Source organism: Mesoplodon mirus (assembly GCF_964341445.2).
Source record: "Mesoplodon mirus genome assembly, chromosome: 8".
NCBI lineage: Eukaryota > Metazoa > Chordata > Mammalia > Artiodactyla > Ziphiidae > Mesoplodon > Mesoplodon mirus.
Genome location: NC_138984.1, coordinates 30,760,106 through 30,781,510, shown reverse-complemented (window position 1 = coordinate 30,781,510; position 21,405 = coordinate 30,760,106).

Genomic DNA, 21,405 nt, shown 5'->3' with positions numbered 1-21,405 from the left:
ATAGAAAAGTGCGGTCTTTTGAACATCTGGAATAAATGCCAAGACACTGGTCTAAACACTCTTCTCTGAAGATTCAGATTTGTCTTTCTTTTAAGCTTGTATGTGTGTGTTATAGCTATTGTTCTTGAAAAACCAATGTCTGATGCTTTTTCTTTGGATTTGTTTACACTCATAGCCTTAAACTAAATTTAAAACCTTAACAGCTGCTCCTTATTCTTTGTTTGAAACTTAGTTCCCTTTACACTTTAAGCTTCTTCACCCTGTGTCTTTTAGAGCCTCATCTTCCAGGTCTCATGGCCAACACTGAAGATCCTTGGAGGGAGGACCCCTCATCCCACTGATTTTGTTCAGCATAAGACTAGCTCTTTGCCCTCTTTGTTTTCCATGGCTCAGTCATTCTAGACCATCATATGTCATCGTAAACACTGTTTCCATCTACATACTTTCAGGTACCCTGTGTCCACTCTTGGGGGACCAATCAATCCTCTTTGGTTTTCTTCAGTTACTGAATCCAGCCATTGATATCTAGTTTTCTCTCCTGTTGTCAGTAAGGAGCCAATCAGACCAGAGAATCATATTAACCAAACAAAAGAGTAGCACCAGGGTTAGAAAGGGCTAAAGTTCTCAGGTTGTTTTTCTTTTATATCTCCCCATTCGTAACATACAACTCCTAGTAAGTGGACTTCAAGCCCCATATTTTACAAAGTTCCCTCTGACACGGTTCACCTCAGCACTCTCCTCTCCTCTTTCCCACAAACTCTTGAGGCCCTAGAAAGTCTTCTTTCAATCCATATAGACAAGCAGTTCCACTTATTAGTTTGATCCAATGCCAAGTTACTTTTCTGAAACACTTTCAGTCTGCATTATAAGCCAACACTCCCCACGAGAGCTGGCCTGCTTCCTTCCCACACTGATGGTGTGAGAGGGGAAAAAAAACACCCCCCACATCAGAGAACAATCCCACTCAGGTCTGGGATTGGTCGAGAGATAAGGCAGGGTGTGGTTCTGAGTCAGCTGCTCAGCTCTTCTACCTATCCTTTTTACACTACAAAGTGGAATAAATGATGAACAGGAAAATTAAGCAAATCGAACAAAATGAGTGAAATGAGCTTGTCTGTCCACATGCTAATCCGCATGGTGATAGGGAGCAATTTCAAATCAGATGTGAGCAGTAGCCAAAACTATTAGTAGGTTGGGAAATGGAGTGCATCAAGGGTCAGATTTATAAAACAGTACTCTTTCGCCAAACCTCTGAAATTCTAAACAAAAATAACACTCAGATACATTGAAAAGACCAAACCAAAGCATCTGGTTTCCTTAGATGGTGTACATAGCAGGAGAAATGTTGGCAGAACATTTGATTACCATAAAAGAGACAGTTATGCAGAAACCACATTAGAGTAAACTCAACCAAAACAAAGTCAAATGTTTGAACTGTTTTGAATAAATTATGGTAGAGACTTTAAAAAGGGTCTAGCCTGGATTAATGAGAAATGCAAATGAACTGGCTCAGAAGCAAACCGGCTTCCCCTGTGTTGTGACCCTTTGCCCCTCAGATCTGGGGGTGAAGTAAATACCTGTCATCTATAGAACTGCTCAGAGGCACATCACATCCACATGACGGGTGGCTTGAGCCAAGCATGTTAACCGTTTCCAGAGAAGTGATAAGTCAGTCTGATGCTGAAGTGTGTCTGCTGATTCCCCTTAACTGCCAGCTCCACACCCCCTATTCCTTTCAGTGAAGAACTACATGGACCAGCTGGTTTTGATCATTTCATCCATGGCAAAGACTGTGAGAAACACATTCACTTTGGTAACATAATGTATATACATTTACACATATATATCTGCACACGTTTTTTCTCTGGGTCGTATATATGTCTATTTATTGTCTAGGGTTGGCCATAGCCTTCAGTCAGTCTTTCAGAGTGTCCTCTTATGACAACAAAACCTTCCCTAATTTGGGTTCTCAGCAGCTGAATCCAACCACCTTTGGAAACGAAACTTCTGGGCTTTAAAAAGCCCAGCTCATCTATCTGGGCTTTCCAATTAGCAGGTCATGGAAAATGATACAGCCAATTTTCTAAGGGACTCTGATGATCCCTGGAGACCCTCCCCTTTAAGCCCCTCTTAGCATTACTCTGCTAAAAGAGATGATCGAGAAACTAATACTATCTTGAGAATATGTGAGTGGTTCTCATCACACTCTCCAGATCCTGTCTAGAGTAAGAGCAAAGACTCAATGATTTGTGGGCTTGGAGTTTCAATGAATCAGAAGAATCTTCCCTAAACTGATGTTAATGAAAAGAATAGAGGAGAAGTATGAAATGAGGTTGGCAAGATGGCTTGGAGTCTTGGTTATGGTTCTGCTTTGTGGTCAGGGGAACAAGCTCTGGTCATAACTTCGCTGATAGGGAGTTGTTTTCATGAGGGCACTTTAAGTGAGCTACTCCCTCTCACCGGATAGCCAGACTGCCTCATGCCAGGGAGCCAGCACCACCCCCGCTACTTCTGCTGTCCAGTGCCTGAGGTTGAAAAATGTGAGGCAGCTGGGGGACATGAGAGCCAGGCATCCTTCTATTTATTTGTTTAACTACTCTGCTAGCCTAGGTGTAATCACACTGTTTTCCATTTACATGATCTGCTAATTGGAAAGCCATACCTGCTCAGCGTTGGTCCATGCTTAGAGGCCCTAAATGCTGGCCCTGGCTATTTCATTCCAAATATGCCCTGGATGCCAAGAGTGATCAGGAAAAACATTTGAGAACAGTGTTGTCAGACTTTAGCATGCAAAAGTCTGGTAAACTGGATAAAACACACATTCTCAGGCCAACCCCAAAAGATTCTGATTTAATAAGTCTGGGGTAAGGTCTGAGAATCTGCATTACTGAAAAGAAGTTGCATTTCTAACAACAAATTAATGCTGATGTTGTTGGTCTGCAGATTTTACTTTGAGTAATGTATTGCCTTTGAGAGAGTTGCTATAAGAGGTCAAGTCATTAATTTCTTTTCAGTCAAGTCAATAATAGATGTTAATTGGAAACTAACTTCCCCGGGTAAGAAGAAAGGAATCTGTGGTCCTTCACGTTGAGACATTTTTCTTTCCCTCTCACTACTTATCAATCAAGGCCTGGATTGAGTGCCTCTGGACCCTCAACCAGATGCTCCAACCTACACTAACATCTTCCTTATCTGAACTTCTATTACACTTCAACATAGGATTGCCTACTTTTGTTCCTAATTTTTTTTTTTTTTTTTTGTGGTACGCGGGCCTCTCACTGCCGTGGCCTCTCCAGTTGCAGAGCACAGGCTCCGGACGCACAGGCTCAGCGGCCATGGCTCATGGGCCCAGCTGCTCTGCAGCATGTGGGATCTTCCCGGACTGGGGCACGAACCTGTGTCTCCTGCATCGGCAGGCAGACTTTCAACCACTGCGCCACCAGGGAAGCCCTCTAATTTTTCACTAATTGTTCCTTGTATGTGAATTTTGTCATAGATCTAAACTCTAATACAATTGGATAAAGGCCCTCTCAACACTCACAGAGCAAGGAGAAGACATAATGTTCTTTAAAATGAATTTCAAAGATCAAAGCAGAACTAAATTAGTGTGCCTGTGAATGTAAGAACAGGTAACATTGGAGAGCTGTGATCATAAAGAAGTCATCAGATCAATTCATCACCATGTCATTTTGGCTGTGGTTCTAAATTATTTCTGTTCAAAGTGTCTGGCACAAGATAAAGACTCTGCTGTGTGGAACAGTAAATGACTTACCTTTTCTGATATTTTTTTCTAGACAGGAATTAGTTTAAACTGTGTCCAAGATGTTCCTAGATTGGATGTTGCTGCATGAAACAGATTAAAAAGTAATATGGTGGGGTCTATGGAATGGCCATGTGAGGAGTGCCAAAGACCCTCTCCCCAGGGAAATACCATTTAACTACTAAAAATTATAAAAGAACAGCCACTTAAAGTCTCTGAAAATTTTCCTAAGGACACACATCAAATGGAGAGACAGTCATTTAAGAAAATCTACTAAATCTTAATATAATATGTATATTGTAAGTCCTAGAACAACCACTAGGAAAATAATTCCAAAAATATAGTTAAAAATCATTAAAGGAATTAAAATGTTACACTAGAAAAATTCATTTAATACAAAAGAAGATAGAAAAGGAGAAACATGGGAACAAAAATATGTGAGACATAAAGAAAGAAAATAGCAAAGTGACATAAATCCAAACATATCAATAGAAACACTAAATATGAATAGACTATACAATCCAATCAAAAGGCAGAGATTATCAGACTGGATAAGAAACAAGAGTCAACTATATGGTGTCCACAAGAAACACATATTAGATTCAAAGATACAAATATGTTGAAAGTAAAGAATGGAAATACAGATGTATCATGGATGTATCATGCAAACAGCATGGATGTATCATGCAAACAGCAACCATAAAAGAACTGGAGTGGCTGTACCAATATCAGACAAAATAGACATTAAAACAAATAATGTCACTAGGTTATAAGATTAAAGATGTATTTTATAATATGTATCTTTTATAATATAAAAGGCTAAATTTTATAATGATAAAATTATCAATTCATCAAGAAGATATGGCAATTATAAACCTATATGCAACTAAAAACAATGCCTCAAAATACAGAAGCAAAAGTTAACAGAATTGGAGGGAGAAAGATCATTCAACAATAACAGTTGGCAATTTCAACACCCCAAATTCAATAATAGATATAACAACCAGAGAGAATATTGACAAGGATATACAAGACTTGAACAACACTGTAAACCAACTAGACCTAACAGACATCTAAGTAACACTCCACCCAATCACAGAATAATATATATTCTTCTCTAGCACACAAGGAATATTCTCCAGGATAGAATATATGTTGGGCCATAAACCAAAGCTTAATAAATTTAAGGGGATTGAAATCATACAAATTGCTTTCCAAACAAAATGGAATTAAATTAGAAACCAATAATATAAGGAAATTTGGAAAAATTTATGAATATGTGGAAATTAAATATACAGTGCAAAATAATCAGTCAAAGAAGAAATCATAAGAGAAATAAGGAAATAGTTTGAAATGAATGAAAATGAAAACACAACATTCCAAAACTTATGGGAGGCATCTAAAGCAGTGTTTAGAGGTAAATTTATAGCTGTAAAATGCCAATGTTAAAAAAGAAGAAAGAGCTAAAATCAATAACCTGGCCTTCTATCTCTAGAAACTGGAAAGAAAGAGAAAACTAAACCCAAAGCAAGAAGAAGTAAGGGTATGATAAAGAATAGGAAAAAAATCAACAAACCCAAAGGTTAGTTCTTTGAAAAGAATAATAAATTTGACAAACTTTTAGCTAGACTGACCAAGAAAAGGGATGAAGACTTAAATTACTAAAATCAGGATTTAAAGAGAGACACCACTACTAACCTTAAAAAATAAAATTAATTATGAAAGTATTTATGTTATACCATTAGTAATGTATCACAATTCTTAGACATTCTGTTCCCATTTTTTCCATTCATTTTTATCTTGACTTTCCAGTTTTGGAAGTTTCTATCTTCTAGCTCACTGATTCTTTCCTCAGCAATGCCCAGTCTACTGATGAGCCCATTCAAAAGCATTCTTCATTTCTGGTATGGTGTTGTTTTATCTTTAGGTTTTTTTTTTTTTTTTTTTTTTTTTGGTGGTACACGGGCCTCTCACTGTTGTGGCCTCTCCCGTTGTGGAGCACAGGCTCTGGACGTGCAGGCTCAGCAGCCATGGCTCACGGGCCCAGCCGCTCCACAGTATGTGGGATCCTCCCAGACCAGGGCATGAATCCATGTCCCTTGCATCGGCAGGTGGACTCTCAACCACTGCGCCACCAGTGCAGCCCATTTTTAGTACTTTTAAAATTCATTCTTAGAGTATCCATTTTCTCTGCTTACATTACCCATCTCTTCTTGCATGTTATCCACTTTTCCATTAAATCCCATATTAATCAGTTACTTTAATTTCCAGTCTGATCATTCCAAAATCTTGGCCATGTCTGAGTCTGTTTCTAATGCCTGCTTTGCATCTTCAAGCAGTGTCTTTTGCCTTTTAGAATATCTGATAATTTACTTTTGAAAACCATACATGACATACTGGGTTAAAGGAACTGAAGTAAATAAGCCTTTAGTGTGAGGCTTTATGTTTATCCTGCTAGAAGTTAGGCTGTGTTTACTGTTTGTTATGAGAATAGGTACAAAAGGCCAAAATTTCCTTTAGTGTCTTTGTTTTGGTTCCCCTGCTGTCTCAAGGTTTTCCTAGACACCGCTTATTAGAGTCTGAGCCTTGAAGTTCTTTTGCCTACAATCCACTGTTGTTACACAGGAGCCTGATTCATATAGTGCAAAGGTGTGGTGGTAGGGGAAGCATTCTATAATGCCATGATTAGGTCCCAGTCTTGTAGTGAGTCTGTGCCCCTGGGCTGTGGGGTTCACAAGTTCTTCTCAGGTTTTTCCTTACCTATAGGTAACACAGGAAGGCTAGTGATGGCTGGAGTTAGCTATTTCCCTTCCTCCACATCAAGGGCTAAGGAGGCTAGAGTTGGGTATTTCTCTTTCCTCAGGTTGACTAGACTCTGGCAAAAATAGTTTCTTTTGAGGACAAACTTTTATAAAGGAGCACAGAATGCTCTGAACATATTTTAAAATGGTTACTTTTTCCCTCTCCCTGCTAGAAGTACAAGGAAATTTTCTAATATTCACCTCTGAAAACCTGGTGAGGTTCCTGAAGGTAAAACTCATAACAGTGTGGAGACCTCCATAAGAAGGGGCCCCTGGAGTTTCTAACTCTGAAGCTAGTCCACACTGAGCCTACAGAAATTCATCAATTACTATTTCAGTTTTCCCTCCTGTACTGGCTCCAGTGGCTGACTTCTGCTTCTGAGCTTCTTCTCCTGGTAAGCTGTGATTCTTGGTATCTGCCTCTCTCTCCAGTTTGGGGGGGAAGTGGTTTCTTCTATGACCTCAATTCTCTGAAGGATGAAAGAAGAGTTGCTGGTTTTCAGTTTGTTCAGCTTCTTTGCTTTTGTGAGGATGGCAGTGATGACTTCCAAGCTTTCTAGATGTTGGACTAGAAATTGAATCATAAGGAAAAATTATAAACAACTGTTTGCCAACAAAATGAGATAAGTTAGATAAAATGGGCAAATTCCAAGAAAGACATAAACTATCAAAACTGACTGAAAAAGAAATAGATACTCTGAATAAACCTATAACAAAGAGATTGAATTAGTAATTTTTAAACCTCCCACAAAGAAAACCCCAGCTCAGATGTCTTCACTGTTGAATTCTACCAAATATTTAAAGAAGAATTAGGGCTTCCCTGGTGGTGCAGTGGTTCAGAGTCCACCTGCTGATGCAGGGGACACGGGTTCATGCCCGGGTCCAGGAAGATCCTACATGCCACAAAGCGGCTAGGCCCGTGAGCCATGGCTGCTGAGCCTGCGCGTCCGGAGCCTGTGCTCTGCAACGGGAGAGGCCACAACAGTGAGAGGCCCGCACAACGCAAAAAAAAAAAAAAAAAAAAAAAAAGGATTAATACAATTTTTCACAAACTCTTCCAAAAAGTAGAAAAGTAGAGACCCCTTCCCAACTCATTCTATGAAGCCAGTATTAACCTGATACCAAAACCAGACAAAGATATCACAAGAAAATAAAACTACAGACCAATATCCCTTATAAATATAGATGCATAATTCCTCAACAAAATACTAGCAAACCAAATCCAGCATAAAATAAAAAGAACTACATACCATGACCAACTGGGATTTATCCTAGGAACACAAAGTTTGTTTAACATCTGAAAATCAATCAGTATAATATACCATATTAATAATGAACAAAATCCACATGAGCATCTCAGAAGCATTTGACAAAACCCAAGAGATTTCATGATAAAAACATTCAGCAAACTAGGAATAGAAGGGAACTTCTGCAACCTAATAAAAGTATCTATGAAAAACCACAACTAACATCATATTTAATGACAAAAGATTTAATACATTTCCATTAAGATTAAGAATAAGACAAGAATGTCCACACTTGCCATTTCTGTTCAACATCATACTGGAGGTTCCAGCTTACTCTTGTATATAGAAAAGCCTAAAGAATCCATGAAGAACTATTAGGGCTAATAAGCAAGCTCAATAGAGTTGTGGAATATTAGATCAATATGCATTGATAAATATCAGTTGTAGGGCCTCCCTGGTGGCGCAGTGGTTGAGAGTCCGCCTGCCGATGCAGGGGATACGGGTTCGTGCCCCGGTCTGGGAGGATCCCATATACCGCGGAGCGGCTGGGCCCGTGAGCCATGGCCGCTGGGCCTGCGCATCCGGAGCCTGTGCTCCGCAACGGGAGAGGCCACAACAGTGAGAGGCCCGCATACCGCAAAAAAAAAAAAAAAAAAAAAAAAAAAATATCAGTTGTAGTTCTATACACTAACAAGAAGCAATCAAAAATAAAAATTAAGAAAACTATTCCATTTAGAATAGCATTGAAAAGAATAAAATACTTAGAAATAAAAAACAAAAGATGTAGACACACAAAAGTATTTAGAAAACATCATTGAAAGAAATTTTAAAATATGAAAATAATTGGGAAGACATCTCATATTCATGGATTGGAAGACTTGATTTTTTTTTTTTCTTTTTGCAGTACGCGGGCCTCTCACTGCTGTGGCCTCTCCTGCTGCGGAGCACAGGCTCTGGATGCGCAGGCTCAGTGGCCATGGCTCACAGGCCCAGCTGCTCTGCGGCACGTGGGATCCTCCCAGACCGGGGCACGAACCTGTGTCCCCTGCATCAGCATGCGGACTCCCAACCACTGCGCCTCCAGGGAAGCCCCCAGAAGACTTGATATTTTTAAGATGGCAATATACTACAAATTGATCTAAACTCGATATAATCCCAACAAAATCCCACTTGGCTTTTTTTGGGCAAAAATTTAAATTGGTAGAATTTTGGCTAAAATTCATATGTACTCAGAATAGCCAAAACAATCTTGAAAACAGAAAACAAATTTGGAGGACTCAACTCTTCCTAATTTCAAACTTACTATAAAGCTACAGTAATCAAGACTATGATATTGGCACAAGAATAGATCAACAGAATAGAATTAAGAGTTGAGAAATAAACCTTACATTTATGGCCAATTTGTTTTCAACAGGGTTACCAAGACAATGAAATGGGGATAAAATAGTCTTTTCAACAAATGACCCTGGGACAACTGGATATCCATACAAAAAAGAATGAGCTTGACCCCCTTCTTTACATCATACATAGTAATTAACTCAGAATGGATCATAAACCTAAATATAAGAGCTAAAACTATAAAACTCTTGGAAAAAACATAGGAATAAATCCTCATGACCTTCGATTGGGCAGTGGTTTCTTAGATATCACAACAAAAGCACAGCAACAAAAGCAAAATAGATAAATAGATTTAAAATATCAAAGCTAAACACTTTCATGCTACAAATGATCTCATCAAGAAAGTGAAAAGAAAATCAACAGAATGGGTGAAATATAGTCAAATAATAGATCTGATAAAGGACTTGTCCTTAAAAAATTAAAAAAAGAAGGAACACTTACAAATCAATAAAAAGCCCAATTTTTAAAATAGCCAAAGGATCTGAAGAGACAGTTCTCCAAAGAAGATATATACAAATGGTTAACAAGCACATGAAAATGCAAATCAAAACCACAAAAATACTTGCCATAATGGCTACAGTCAAAAAGACCAACAATAATAAGTGTCAGTGAGAATGTGGAGAAATTGGAACCTTCAATGCATTGTTGCTGGGAATGTAAAATGATGCAGCCACTTTGGAAAACAGTTTGGCAAATTTTCAAAAAGTTATTAAACAGAGAGAGTTACCACATGACCTAGAAATCTCCTTATATACACTCCTAGCTCTATACCCAAGATAATGTATACCCTGTAGCATGGCTGGATTCAAGTGCTCCCACCATGCCATCAGGACTTTCAGTAGATGGATGTATGATTGATGATAGATAGATAGACAGACAGATAGATAGATAGATAGATAGATAGATAAATTGGATTTATCCCAGTTCTGCTTTCCTTTGTGTTGACCGTGCTGTCTGACCCATCAAGAAGACCACCAGCCACTCTAGGTCTACAGTCTTACAGTTTACCCCTTTACCCACTCCAGTGGAAAGGGCACCTTTCTCAATACTTACAGACAAGGTCACCAGACTGCTTCTCAATGGCCTGCTTGGGACACTTGTCCATCACTCAGTCAATAACAGTGGCATGGACACCAGACTCTGATTGATCTGACCTGGCTGTCATGTTCATCTCTAGGTGTGCGATGGGGAAACTCAGATGAAACATGGACTGACATGCACTGTTGGTCCCCCTAAGGAACTGTAAGATGCTGATAACAAAGTGGGTATGGGCGTTGGGATCCACCACAGTAGTTGAAAGTATAATTTAGAAGCAAGTTGTTGTTAAACCTTCTGAGCTTAGGAAAGAAAAGACCTATTACGATCACTGGAAATGCTTTTTAAACCTATCTGAAAAAAAAGTATGTGACCAAGTTTGAATAACGAACTTTAATTTGAATACCCTACTGCACAGATGGTGCCTCATGAAAGAAATTTTAAATGATAGCAAACTTTAGAAGCCCTTTATGGTTTCAGTAAATCTAGTCTTCATGACTATATGGCTGGACTTGGTACAATTTTGACATATAGTATCTATTGGAAACTTTCCATTTCATCATACTATACACATAAGCTTGACTTCAATGGCAGAAAGGGAGAGGTGGAGCAGTCCAATCTCTTCCCTAAATAGAATGGGGGCCTGGGGGAGGGAGGAGGACTGCAAATACAAGAGTGTTTAAGGATATTGTGTTACAATGTTTCCTGGTGTATAAACCGCAGAGCAAAGCAGGCTCATGTCTCTGCCTGCTTCACGCTGAAAAGTTGCAGCTTGGGACCAGTCCCAGAGTCATTTTCTGGGTGGTTGAGTTTCAATCTGGCTTCTGTGATCTTAGCATCTGTAATCTTTGTCATCTCGGTGTAAGACTTCCAGGAAAGTTTTTTAATTAACATTTTATCAAAAACATACACATAGGGGACTTCCCTGGCGGCACAGTTGTTACGAATCCGCCTGCGAATGCAGGGGACATGGGTTCAAGCCCTGGTCCAAGAAGGTCCCACATGCTGCAGAGCAACTAAGCCCGTGTGCCACAACTACTGAGCCTGCACTCTAGAGCCCACGAGCCATAACTACTGAAGCCCGTGCGCCTAGAGCCCATGTTCCACAACAAGAGAAGCCACCATAGTGAGAAGCCCGTGTACTGAAACAAAGAGTAGCTACTGCTCACTACAACTAGAGAAAGCCCGTGCACAGCAACAAAGACCCAACTCGCCAAAAATAAATAAATTTATACATTAAAAAAAACATACACATAGGTTCCTTAAGTAGCCTAGTACTGATCAACTGTTCGGGACTTTTCCATAGCTTAGCTTTTTTTTTTTTAACATCTTTATTGGAGTATAATTGTTTTACAATGTTGTGTTAGTTTCTGCTGTATAACAAAGTGAATCAGATATACGTATACTTGTATCCCCATATCCCCTCCCTCTTGCATCTCCCTCCCACCCTCCCTATCCCACCCTCTAGGTGGTCACAAAGCACCGAGCTGATCTCCCTGTGCTATGCGGCTGCTTCCCACTAGCTATCTATTTTACGTTTGGTAGTGTGTATATGTCCATGCCACTCTCTCACTTTGTCCCAGCTTACCCTTCCCCTCCCTGTCCTCAAGTCCATTCTCTACATCTGCATCTTTATTCCTGTCCTGCCCCTAAGTTCATCAGAACCTTTTTTTTTTAAGATTCCATATATATGTGTTAGCATATAGTATTTGTTTTTCTCTTTCTGACTTACTTCACTCTGTATGACAGACTCTAGGTCCATCCACCTCACTACAAATAGCTCAGTTTCATTTCTTTTTATGGCTGAGTAATATTCCATTGTATATGTGTGCCACATCTTCTTTACCTGTTCATCTGTCAATGGACATTTAGGTTGCTTCCATTACCTGGCTATTGTAACTGCTACAATGAACATTGTGGTACATGACACTTTTTGAATAATGGTTTTCTCAGGGTATATGCCCAGTAATGGGATTGCTGGGTCATATGGTAGCTCTATTTTTAGTTTTTTAAGTAAATTCCATACTGTTCTCCACAGTGGCTGTATCATTTAGATTCCCACCGACAGTGCAAGAGGGTTCCCTTTTCTCCACACCCTCTAAAGCATTTATGGTTTGTAGATACTTTTGATCATAGCCATTCTGACTGGTGTGAGGTGATACCTCATTGTAGTTTTGATTTGCATTTCTCTAATGATTAGTGACATTGAGCATCCTTTCACGTGTTTGTTGGCAATCTGTATATCTTCTTTGGAGAAATGTCTACTTAGGTATTCTGCCCATTTTTGGATTGGGTTGCTTGTTTTTTTGATATTGAGATGCATGAGCTGCTTGTAAATTTTGGAGATTAATCCTTTGTCAGTTGCTTTGTTTGCAAATATTTTCTCCCATTCTGAGGGTTGTCTTTTCGTCTTGTTTATGGTTTCCTTTGCTGTGCAAAAGCTTTTAAGTTTCATTAGGTCCCATTTGTTTATTTTTGCTTTTATTTCCATTTCTCTAGGGGGTGGGTCAAAAAGGATCTTGCTGTGATTTATGTCATAGAGTGTTCTGCCTATGTTTTCCTCTAAGAGTTTTATAGTGTCTGGCCTTACACTTAGGTCTTTAATCCATTTTGAGTTTATTTTTGTGTATGGTGTTAGGGAGTGTTCTAATTTCATTCTTTTACATGTAGCTGTCCAGTTTTCCCAGCACCACTTGTTAAAGAGGCTGTCTTTTCTCCATTGTATATTCTTGCCTCCTTTATCAAAGATAAGGTGACCATATGTGCTTGGGTTTATCTCTGGATTTTCTATCCTTTTCCATTGATCTATATTTCTGTTCTTGTGCCAGTACCATACTGTCTTGATTACTGTAGCTTTGTAGTATAGTCTGAAGTCAGGGAGCCTGATTCCTCCAGTTCTGTTTTTCTTTCCCAAGATTGCTTTGGCTATTCGGGGTCTTTTGTGTTTCCATACAAATTGTGAAATTGTTTGTTCTAGTTCTGTGAAAAATGCCATTGGTAGTTTGATAGGGATTGCATTGAATCTGTAGATTGCTTTGGGTAGTATAGTCATTTTCACAGTGTTGATTCTTCCAATCCAAGAACATGGTATAGCTCTCCATCTGTTGGTATCATCTTTAATTTCTTTCATCAGTGTCTTATAGTTTTCTGCATACAGGTCTTTTGTCTCCTTAGGTATGTTTATTCCTAGGAATTTTATTCTTTTTGTTGCAATGGTAAATGTGAGTGTTTCCTTAATTTCTCTTTCAGATTTTTCATCATTAGTGTATAGGAATGCAAGAGATTTCTGTGCATTAATTTTATATCCTGCTACTCTACCAGATTCATTGATTTGCTCTAGTAGCTTTCTGGTAGCATCTTAAGGATCCTCTGTGTATAGTACCATGTCATCTGCAAACAGTGACTGATTTATTTCTTCTTTTACAATTTGGATTCCTTTTATTTCTTTTTTCTTCTCTGATTGCCATAGCTAAAACTTCTAAAACTATGTTGAATAATAGCGGTGAGAGTGGGCAACTTTGTCTTGTTCCTAATCTTAGAGGAAATGGTTTCATTTTCTCACCATTGAGAACGATGTTGGCTGTGCGTTTGTCATATACGGCCTTTATTATGTTGAGTTTGGTTTCCTCTATGCCCACTCTCTGGAAAGTTTTTTTTATCATAAATCGGTGTTGAATTTTGTCAAAAGCTTTTTCTGCATCTATTGAGATTTATCATATGGTGTTTATCCTTCAGTTTGTTAATGTGGTGTATCCCATTGATTGATTTGCATATATTGAAGAATCCTTGCATTCCTGGGATAAACCACACTTGATCATGGTGTATGATCCTTTTAATGTGCTGTTGGATTCTGTTTGCTAGTATTTTGTTGAGGATTTTTGCATCTATGTTCATCAGTGATATTGGCCTGTAGTTTTCTTTTTTTGTGACATCTTTATCTGGTTTTGGTATTAGGGTGATGGTGGCCTCGTAGAATGAGTTTGAGAGTGTTCCTCCCTCTGCTATATTTTGGAAGAGTTTGAGAAGGATAAGTGTTCATAGCTTAGCATTTTATACATATTAAATTTTCTTTGCAAATAGAGGTCAGATCCTGCCTTGCATTTTTTGTAGCTTCAATAGCAACTCTGCAGAGTAGATGTAAAATAACATTTTTTAACTAATGCCAGTTCGATTTTTGAGAACGTTACCTTGCATGGGAATATTACTACTGCTGCTACTACTAAGAATAATAATAACAGCACGTCTTATGTTATTAAATACCATCCATTTATTAACCACTTACATGAACTAATTTAATTTTCACATGGCTTTCAGAGGATGGTACAATTTCAACAATGAGGAAACTCAGACAAGTAAAGTAACTTACCCGACATCACACAGCTAGTAAGGGATGAAGCCAAAACTTAAACTTGTATTCTGATCAGTGCTTTTCACCACCTTGCTGGCATCTGAGGGGAGTCTCTAAGTTACTATATTTATCAGGAAACCTGGTGACTCTATCGTGAGACCTAGTTACTGCAATGACTAGAAAGCACACATGTGAAACAATACACACACACACACACACACATCCCATGTGTGTCCACAGTGCTCTCACACACATACGCTGCTTCTTCCCTGGCCAATCTTACCTCTCTCTCTCTCTCTCATCTCTTCACTTCCTCAGAAAGGCAGCCAATGATGTCAGATGTAGAGTCAGAACTCCATGCCATTTACTTCTCAGGCGACCACTGGTAAATCACGCTAGCCCTCAACTTTCAGTATTTGTGAAATATCCTGCCTCCTTCACAGTATCCTGTGAGCAACAAATAAGCTCATGTTGGGGCAGGAGTCTTGGATGTACAGTTGCAGAACTTGTATCTGAGGAAGATGTAACATTCTTTTGCCTTTCTTGGAGTGACTAAAGAAACCAGGCCCCTCAGCCCTGCTCATTGCCCTCAGGAGCCCTTGATAGCCAGAGGGCTAGGCACATCATTCATTCATTCATCCTCCCCATCTCTGAGGAGAAGAATGTAAAAGGGCTAAAAAAATAAAGTCCAGAGCTAGGTCCCCATACTCCCCTCTACACCAGCCTAAAGGGGCACATTCCAAGGTCTTTCTGCTCCTTGATGGGTATTCTGGATCTAAAAATTCAAACAGTCACTGAGACTCCACAGCAGCCAGCTTTCTGAAAGGAATATAGTTCCCTCTACCAAGCTAGTGTGAGGAACTGGTGGGGATCTTCTCCTGACTTTTGAGGTTATGGAAATGACAGTAGACAGAGAGTAATCCCTGTTGAAAGAGAAGGTCCCACATTTCCCAGGGCTGGATTCAAAGAAAGCTCCAGTACTCAGAGGAGAACCATAGACCTGGCTACCAGGCCTTCATCAGGAAGAGATGAAAGACAAGGTGTGGGAACTCAGAGAGACTGTGAATTAGAAGACAGAGGGTTTCCTTCTCAAGGCCGAGGAAGTGGATGCCCCCAGTGATTCGTTCATCACATTTTGGGGCACTGCAAGAAAGGGAGGCTGGGATTTTGGTTGGTTGGTTTCTTAGCCCTTGGACTTCCTGAGCTTCCCAGGTAGTAAGAACTGAGGACAAATGGCCAGACTGAGATTGCCAGTTTCCAGAAGAACTAAAGATGGACATAGCTCTGCCTGCGGGCCCAGCAATGAGGCCATGGAGTGTAGAGACTAGGCTGCAGGCTTCCCTGACACCACTGAGGCACAGGCCAAACTGGAGAGACATCAGCAGAAATGGTACCAGGCCATCAACTGGTGGTGAGAGGAGGGAATGTCTGAAAGATGTGGTCAAGCTTGCAAAGCTCAGAAGCTGCTCAGACCCCAGCCAAAGGCCTGGGGGCCTTTGGGGTTTCCACCCCTCCATGCCAAGGCTCAGATCAACAAGCTGCACCAATGTAATGACCTCCTGAAAAGAGGCAAACAAGCTCCCCGCTGGCAATCAGGCAGGAATAACCTCCCCTCCCAGCCCACCTATCACCACAGAGGGAAAAACATGGGGAAGGGAGGGTGTACAGAAGGCAGGCCACATCTTTACCTCCTCTCCAAGCCACTGGGGCCGTGAATACAACCAGTGCCAGGAGGAAGGCAAAGAGCTTTGGATGGAATCTGAGATTGAAGCTGAAATTGCAGAATGAATTAGAGTAAATTCCAATAACTAGAAAGAGACTGTTCTAATAAGCAGAAGTGGATGAAAAATTATGGAATCCAACTGAGAGGTTGCTAAGGGAACCTGCTGCCCCAGCAGGAGGGGAGGGATCGTGGTCGACAGAGCACAGCTGGTAGGAGTTATTGGAAAACTACACTGTTTCATGTTTATTCACCAATAGTGCGAGACCTCCCTATCTAACCCCTGATACACCAACGGTGAGTTTAAAGCACATCCATCATCACCCATATGGGCCAAGGGTCAAGGCTGTGAGGGTAGTGATTAGGTGTATAGTGTCTGGAGTCAGTGAGAACTAGTGTGAGACCCAGCTCCACTGCTTGCTAGCTGTGTGATCTTGGATAAGTTCAACTACTCTATGCTTCAGTTTCCTCATTCATACATGGAGATATTATAGAGTTCTTAGGAGAGAGCTCATATAAAGCATTTAGCCCAGTGTCTGGTAAATGGTGAGTCCTTAAATATTAATTATTGTCCTTATTAGTTTTCTATTTTAAACAGCTTTATTGAAGTATGATTTACATACTATAAAATTCACCATCATAAGTGTACAGTTTGATAATTAAAATAACTTTAAATGGTCATACAATCGCCACAATTTTTATAAAATCCAATTTTAGAACACTTCCATTGCACCAAAAAGTTCCCTCCTTTCTTTTTTTTTAATTGAAGTATAGTTGGTTTACAATATTGTGTTAGTTACTGCTGTACTGCAAAGTGATTCAGTTATACATATATATACTTTGTTTTATTCTTTTCCATTATGGTTTATCATAGGATATTGAATATAGTTCTCTGTACTGTACAGTAGGGCCTTATTGTTTATCCAAACTATAGCCAAAAGCTTACACCTGCTGACACCAACCTCCCACTCCATCCCTCCCCCAAGCGCCTCCCCCTTGGCACCCACCAGTCTGTTCTCTATGTCTGTGATTCGGTTTCTGTTTCATAGATAGGTTCACTTGGGTCATATTTTAGATTCCACATGTAAGTGATATCATATGGTATTTGTCTTTCTCTTTCTGTATTGTCCTTATTATTGATCTCTGCTCAGAAACCCACAGAATGTTCCATATGCTGCCATCTTCCTCCTCATTTAGCACTCCTTCTGCTCTTTGATCTCTTGGCTTTCTTGCCACCATCCTCTCTGACCTCTCCTTCTTTTGTCTGGCCGCACCACAGGGGATATGGGATCTTGGTTCCCTGACAAGTGGTCAAACCCACACCCCCTGCAGTGGAAGCTCGGAGTCTTAACCATTGGACCACCTAACCCTCTCATTCTTAATCTCCTTGTCAGCATCTCGGCATCTACCAACATCTTTGGGCTCATTCCTGGCCCTCTCCCCTCTCCCCTCCACAGTCCACATGTATTCTCACCACTTTAAATACCACCTACAGGCCCCCAGCCCCCCAAATCACAGCTCAAACCCAGGTCGTTTCCCTGAGCCTTGGGCTTCCAGACCTCCTGCTGACTTGACAGCTCCTCTAGACGTCTCATGGACACCTCAAACTTAAAATATCCAAGTAGGAGCTCTGGGTCTGCCCTCCCCACCACTCCCTACACCTGATCTTCCCACCTGACCCGCCCCCCCGTCCTTGAGCACAGCTGCTTGCTCAAACCAGAAACCAAGGAGTAATCCTCTAAACCTCTCTCTCCATCACCCTTCACCACCAATCCATCACCAAGTACTCTTAGTTCTACATCCAAAATATACCCTTAATCCATTCACTTCTCTCCATGTCCACTCCCACCACCACAGTGTTTAGCTCTCACAATGGCAACAGCAAGAGATTCCTAACTGGTCTCCTTGCTTTCACTTTTTTTTACTTTATTTTATGGTAAAATACATATGACAGAAAATTTACCATGTTAACCATTGTAACATGTACAATTCAGCAGCATTTAGTACATTCACAATGCAACCATCACCACTATCGTTCCAAAACATTTTCATCACCCCAAAAGGAAACCTCATATCCATTAAACAGTCACTCCCATCCTTCCCACCCCCAGCTCCAGGCAACCACTACTCTGCTTTCGGTCTCCACAGATTTATCTACTCCGGACATTTCGTGTAATTGGAATCACACAATAGGTGACATTTTGTGGCTGGCTTTTTTTGTTTAGCATCATGTTTTCAAGGTTCGTCCATGTTGCAACATGTATCAGTACTTCACTCCTTTTTATTCCTTGCTTTCTTTCACTCTCACCCTCTATTTTCACAAAGATGCCCAAGTAATCTCATAAAAATTTTATTCTCTTGTTTAAAACTTTTCATCGGCTGTCCATCACACTTAGGTTAAAGCATAGATTTCTAACCTGACCTTCGAGGGCCTGTGTCCCCTGGCCTTTGCCTATCACTTTGCCATCATCTCCCCCCAGCTCCCTTTTACTAGCTGCATTGATCTCGGCTCTTTTGAAGCTCTTCCCTGGGCACATATTTCTTCCACCTGAGATGCCCTTCCCTCCTTTCTTTGCCTTCCTCAGAGAAATCTTCCCTGACCCCTTAATCTAAATTACTTTGCCCCACTTCTTCTCAGAGTACCCTATCTTGCTTTATAGCACACACCACAATTTGTCGTTAAGCAGTTGAGTTTAACAGTCATCTGTTTAATAGTCTGTTTAATATTCACCTTCCCTCCTAGACTGTAAGCTCCACGAAGTCAGGAACCAAATCTCTCTTCCTTACCAGTGTTACCTCACAGTCTAGAACTGTGCCTACCACACAGTAGCTGCTCAAAAAATATTGGTGACTGAGTAAATGAACGAATGGGTTTTCCAGAGCAGAAAGAATGGGAAACAGTAATTCGACCACTTCTGCTATTAGAGAGCCTAATTAAACATTGCTCAGATGGCCCTCAGCCCCCATTTACCCTTATCATCACCACTATCATCAACAGCAACCTCCTGCCGACCTAGAGGTGGCTGCACTGTGACAGCCTCAGAAAAAAAGCACACTTTCTGGGTAATTCCAGATTTCCTCCTACAATTTTCACTCCAGGCAGCTAGAAGCTAGAGGCCAGCAGCCAGCCCATGAAGAATGACTGCCGGGGAACAGAGAGAAACTGTGGGATGATTTCCTGGCTTCTATCCTTTGGTTGGCCAAGTCACTCTTAGAGCCACGGTCCTCAAACTTCCCTGCTCGCAGTGCTCTTCCATGAGACCAAGACGCTTCCCTCGCAGCTCCTGCTTACCCTCTTAAAAGAAACAGAGAATTCAGGAGAAGATTGGCCTTGCTTTAACTGAGACACCAAATGAGGCCCGTCATAAAGTAATCACTAATTTACACCAGCGACAAAACTTAACTTTAACGTTAACCCTGCAGGAGACCAGCCTAGCAGACCACCAGGGAACCTGGACCACACTTTGAGAACATCTCTCTAAGAGAATGTGGGAATTTCCTGCTAACCTCCCTGACTCTATTATTGTGGTCCCTGATGAACACCAACCCAGTTAAGCTAAAATCATTTTTAACAAAGAGCAAAGCCAGCCCTGCTCTGGGCAGCTCACCACGCTCTTCACTGTCAGCAGAGCATCCCTGCCTTTAGTGTCTCTGTCAGCTGGCATAATCTTCCTCCTCTTCTGATGTGGTTCCCCACCTGCACATGTCCTGGCTGAGTACATCTGGAATTAACGAACTAGGTCCATTACTTCTAGTCCTCTGGGGCTTAAAAACAATCAGTGGCCACAAGTGGGCTTTAAAAACAATAAAAGACCACAGCATTTAGACCATAGCTTTTAGCATTCTTCACCCTGGCTCACCCCTGCAAAAGAGCCCCAAGTCCCATAGAACACTGGGTAATACATTCAGCTAGTCCATCAGCAAATATTTGCTGAGCCTTAGCAAGTGCCAGGCACTGGGTTGGAGACCAAGGATACAATGGTGAACATGACACATACAGTCTTTGTCCTGATGGAGTTTACAGCCTAGTTGAGAATAAATAAGTAAATCACTATTCAACTTAGTAATTGCTATGATAGGGAGATAAAGGATCCTTGAGAGCTCATAGGAGGGACCAGTCTTCAAGACTTGGGGAAGGAAGTCAGAGAAGGCTGCCTGGGAGAAGCGACATCTAAACAGAAGGGTCAAGTAGGAACAACAAATGAAGTGGATGTGCTAGAGTAAAAAATGTGCAAGATAGAGGGAACACACGTTCAGGGGATCAGCAGTAAAAGAATTTAAGGAACTAAAATGGAGGTTAGGCTGGATGGTGGGGAGAAGAGTTAGGAGAAACAATGCTGGAAAGATAAGAAGCAGACAGATCTTGCAGGGTCTTGTAAGTTACTTCAAAGAGTTTGACATTTATTCTAAGGGTACTGAGGAGCCAGAACAGGATTTGAAACAAGGGAGGGGAAAATTTACATTTTCCAAAGTTCTCTTTGACTGCAAGGTGACCAGTGTGTTAGCGAGGAACAGTAATGGCGGTGGAGACCAGCTCAAGGCTCTTCCAAAGCCAGGTGGGTGATCATCAATAATTGCCTCTGCTAGGATAGTGAATGTCAGCTGGTATGGAGGAAAGAGGACAGAGGTATTTTGGAGCGAGAAGACTTGGTGATAGGATGGATGGGGGTGGGGTGGTTGGTTGGAGGAAAGAGGAATCATGATGACACTCTGGCCCTAGCAAATAAGTGAATGATCATGTAATTAACGGACATAGAGAACTCCAGAAGAGGAGCTGGTTTGGAAGGAAGAGAAGTTCAGTTTTGCACATGTTGGTCTGTAGGTGTCAGAAGGACATTCATGTATGGTTGTCATGTAGGTAGTTGGGTCCAGAGCTCAAGAGAGAAATCGTTTGGCTCTATGGCCACATTTGGGAGTCAGGAGCATGAATGTGCATTTTGAAGCCGTGGTAGTTAACAAATCCCCTCAGGGAAACCACTTCCTAATGTTAGTTACAATGAAGCAGAACCTGAAGGGTAAGTGGGATGAACAAGTGCAGTAGAGGAGTATGAAGCAAAAGTCTTCCAGACAAAGGGAGCAGCCCATGAAAATGACCA